Genomic DNA, 4552 nt, shown 5'->3' with positions numbered 1-4552 from the left:
TCAAGCCCCCTAACTGAGGTTGTTCCCCAAGACCGTACGAGTCCCTCTTGTCCCTCTACAAGCTCTCACTTGTCTATTTCCTCATCAGACTGAAGCCTGGTTTGATAATGGCACTGGCGTTGAAGTCAAAAGGACATGAGTTCAAATATGCCCTCAGAACGTGACACTAGCTGTGTGACCTTGGGCAAGTCACTTAACCCGTTTGTCTCACATCATGGACAATATGCAGTTATCTTGATTTTTATCTGGCCACTGGACACAGATGGCTCTGGAGGAGAAAGTATCATTTGGACAGCACCCCCTCACTCAAATGCAATTCAGATCCATGTCATGGCACTTCCTCCTTGATATACATGACAAATCACCAAAACATTTCATGAACCCACCCCCCCACCATGTTCATTATAATATCTGTGCAAATTACATGTTTTATGGAATGGAATATTTTCATGAATGTAGAGAACACAGAGAAACACCATGATATTTATAAGAACTGGTTCAAAGGGGAAAAAATGGGAAAACTTTGATGTGATAATTGAGGTAAAATTAAATCCTAACAGTAGACATCTAATTTTACGAATTTCTTGCTTGTGCTGCTGTCTAGGAAACAATGAGCTCCAGAAACAATGAATGCTTGGAAAACTTTTTCTTTTGGACTTTCTAAAGACTAATGTGAAAGTGATCATCAGTAGCTGGTTTTTATCTGAGTCTTATGGTTTCTGGTTCTAACCTACATGTGGTGGTTTAACAGCAGCCAGAAAGAGCTTAAAGATAACTGTTTGGGGGTCCAATCTGTGATATATATATTTATATAATGAAAGTATGCAGTTTGGTGACGGGAATGATTTTCAAAATGGGAAAATTATCTGTAGTTCACATTTAGCTTAACAGCAAGAAACTAATAGGGATTTTGTTTTGATATGACCCAAATTTTAGTTCTGAAGGTAAAAAGAATAGGGCTATATAATAATTTAGTATATGGCAGTAAGAAATTAGAAACCCTCCGCCCCCTCCTCCCTCCCTCTCTCACACACACACCCTAGCCTGGGCCTCCTCTCTCTCTGGCTCCATTTTCTCCACTGCTGGGGGCCTGGGTCTCCTCTCGGGGGGCCCAGGGGGGGCCCAGCCCATATCCCAGAGCTCCCTCCCAGGTCAGGGGCCCCCTAGGGAACCAGGAGACTGGGAGACAGGTGGGAGAGGTTGCAATAGGAGCATCGGCCCAAGCAATTTTTCAAGAAAAGGGGAGAACCCCAGAGAGAGAAGGGGCTGATCGGGAGGGGGCTCCGGGGGGAGGGGGGCCCCCCCAGCTATGGACGAAAGGCTACTAGGACCGCCCCCTCCAGGCAGGGGACGAAGAGGCCTGGGGCTAGTAAGTGGAGAGCCAGGGGGACCTGGGGAACCTCCCGGTGGTGGAGAACCTGCAGGGGGTGCTGGGGGGGTCCCAGGAAGAAGGGGAAAGCAGGACATCGGGAACATCCTGCAGCAGATCATGACCATCACTGACCAAAGCCTGGATGAGGCCCAGGCCAAGATACATGCCCTAAATTGCCACCGAATGAAACCTGCTCTTTTCAGTGTCCTGTATGAGATCAAAGAGAAGTATCCGAAGCTCACAGGAAGAAGAGCCTGTGGACCCCCAGATGATGAGTTTGGATAACATGCTTCTGGTGGAAGGGGTGGCAGGACTGGAAAAAAGGAGGAGGGTCTGTAGCTGCTGCTTCAGCAGCAGCAGCCTCTGGGGGTGGAATGTCTCCTGATAACTCCATTGAGCACTCCGACTATGGAAGTAAACTGGCCCAGATCCGCCATATCTACCATTCTGAGCTGGAGAAGTATGAACAGGCGTGTAATGAGTTCACTACCCATGTGATGAACCTGCTTCGAGAGCAGAGTCGTACATGGCCTGTGGCTCCCAAGGAGATGGAGCGTATGGCTGGTATCATCCATCGAAAATTCAGTGCTATTCAGATGCAGCTCAAACAGAGCACATGTGAAGCCGTCATGATCCCTCACTCACGTTTCCTGGATGCTAGAAGAAAACGCCGTAACTTCAGCAAACAGGCTACTGAGGTCTTAAATGAGTATTTCTACTCTCACCTGAGTAACCCTTATCCCAGTGAAGAGGCCAAGGAAGAGCTTGCCAAGAAGTGTGGGATCACTGTTTCCCAGGTCTCTAACTGGTTTGGCAACAAGCGCATCAGATATAAGAAGAATATTGGGAAGTTCCAGGAAGAAGCAAATATCTATGCAGTGAAAAGTGCTGTGTCTGTCACTCAAGGGGGCCATAGCCGTGCCAATTCCTCTACACCTCCCTCTTCTGCAGGCTCTGGTGGTTCTTTCAACCTCTCAGGATCTGGAGACATGTTCCTAGGGCTGCCTGGGCTCAATGGAGACTCCTACCCCAGTTCCCAGGCTAATAGTGGCTGGCAGGAGGCAGTGACCCCATCTTCAGTGATCTCCCCAACAGAGGGACCTGGGAATGTTCACTCAGATACATCCAACTAATCCAGTCTCTGAGGTCTCAGGGGTGGGAGCACATGGGGTGACTCTTGGTGAGGCCCCAGATATCCAGTGGACATACCCCACCCAGAGAAGCACAAGGCAGAGGGGCAAATGGGGTTTTTTCCTCATGAAGAAGGCGTCTCAGAGCTGGGGGTGTGAACCACAGGGTTGGAAGGATCTCCTAAGAGACCCTTCTCTGTTCCCTCCTCATTCCTACCCTCTACCCTGCTTCTTTCCTTCTCTTTAGTCTCTCTCTCTCTCTCTCTCTCTCTCTCTCTCTCTCTCTCTCTCACTCTCTCACTCTCTCTGTCTCTCACTCTCTGACATGACATATTCCTCTTGCCCTCCCCACCCCACCCCACCCCACTTGTACACTCTAGAATTGGGCAGAGACGCCACCCTGCCTATCTAGTGACGCCAAAAATGGGGACAAAATTTCTGGACAGAAGACACAGGCCATACCCCCTGTGTACCCCGCCCCCTGCCCTCTAAGACAGCTCTTATTACCTCATATGCAGCTCATCTTAAACCAATAGAATGGCTCGGTGGACAAGAGTGTCTGACTCAGATATCTACCTCAGAGGGAGTTTCTGCTACTTTAGAAAAATGTTGACTGGGCTTTGGATTTTTGTTTTCTTTGAAAAAAAAGAAAGAAAGAAAGAAAAAGGAAAAAAAAAAGAAATTAGAAACCATACCAAAAAATCTTTTCTTTAGGTTATTATTCTGTAAGAGAAAACAAAGACACTTATTTTTAGGGCATATAGCTATAAAGTGTTTGGCAGGAAAGGAAATGTTAATTTCTTTTAACTTTTGTTTCAATTTTTTTCTTTTTAATTTAAAGCAATGTGGTAAAGTGTTACTTGCCAAAAGTCACAGCTACGGACTTATGCTGTGTCTGAGGCTTGATTTGAACTTGGGTCCATCTGTCTCCAGGGCTAGTGCTCTATCTACTGTGTCACCTAGCTGCCCCCCCCCCCCCAGTTAATATCTGTTGATTGATAACTCAATGTATGGTCTGACCTGGGATTGTAATCTGAGAAAACTTAACTAAGGAGATTACATAAATAATGTGATTTCTAGCACTGAATACCTTGATAGTGCAGTGAGTAACCTGCATAAACATTTTGCCAAGGAAGAACACTTTCTTAGGATAGAAAATATTTAGATTAAACAATTATATAAACAGTGCAAACCAAGTGTAGTACACATTGTTTATTGTGAAGCAGATAATTATGGCCTGCTATCCTTTGGGCCTCTCTACCCACTTTTTTTTCATCTCAGATCCCTGAAGACATTTTGTACATGGCCTGGAAACCATCTCCTATCTTTTCAAGCAGATAACATCCCCCTTTCTCTTAACACTTTTTAGTCTCATCTTTTAGTTCAGATCTCACTTGTCACAAATGTACCAATCCTTCCCTGGCCTGAAAAAAAATCAGAGACCCTCTCATGTTCCTCCTTCCAACATTCAGCCTCCTAAAAAACTATACAATTATTGCCTTGAATTTTTCTCCAACTCATTTTTAGTCTTTTATAAAATGTTTCATCTCATCACTCAACTAAGATTACTCTCTCAGCATGTTGCAGATCATTTAATCACCAAATCTGCCCACTTTCTCAAATTTTAGATGTTGGGCTCTTTGCTGCATTCATGATGTCTATCATTTATCTGGGGAATTAAGGTTTGGAAAGCACTGTCCATGTAATTTTTCTTGACCCTCATAATACCGTGAGAAATGTGTTTTAATTATCCCCATTTTTTGAATAAGGAAACAGATGGAAGAAGGCCTAGTGTCTTTCCCATAGACACTTTTAACTCAGATATTGGATTGCACATCCAGTACTCTCAGACTGTGTAACACAACGGTCTTGATTATTCTCTTCCTAGACACTATCTCCCCTTTGAGTTTTTACAAATTGCTGTTTCCTATGACTGCTTTCTAATTCTTCATGAATACATCATATCACGCCCCCAAATGAGGTGTTTCCCCAAGACTGTACAAGTCTGTGTACCTCTACATTCTCTTTTTTGTCTCTTTTCAGCAAAAGG

General features: G+C 44.9%; 1 pseudogene; it reads left to right on the top strand.

Moving 5' to 3' along the window:
• Positions 1 to 1162: 1162 nt before the first annotated feature.
• Positions 1163 to 4109, top strand: LOC141504072 (pre-B-cell leukemia transcription factor 2 pseudogene; annotated as a pseudogene).
• Positions 4110 to 4552: the final 443 nt, after the last annotated feature.

Source organism: Macrotis lagotis, unplaced genomic scaffold (genome assembly GCF_037893015.1).
Source record: "Macrotis lagotis isolate mMagLag1 unplaced genomic scaffold, bilby.v1.9.chrom.fasta BILBYCTG078, whole genome shotgun sequence".
Lineage (NCBI taxonomy): Eukaryota > Metazoa > Chordata > Mammalia > Peramelemorphia > Peramelidae > Macrotis > Macrotis lagotis.
Note: the sequence above shows the minus strand (reverse complement) of the source record. Positions and strands in the feature narration are given on the sequence as shown.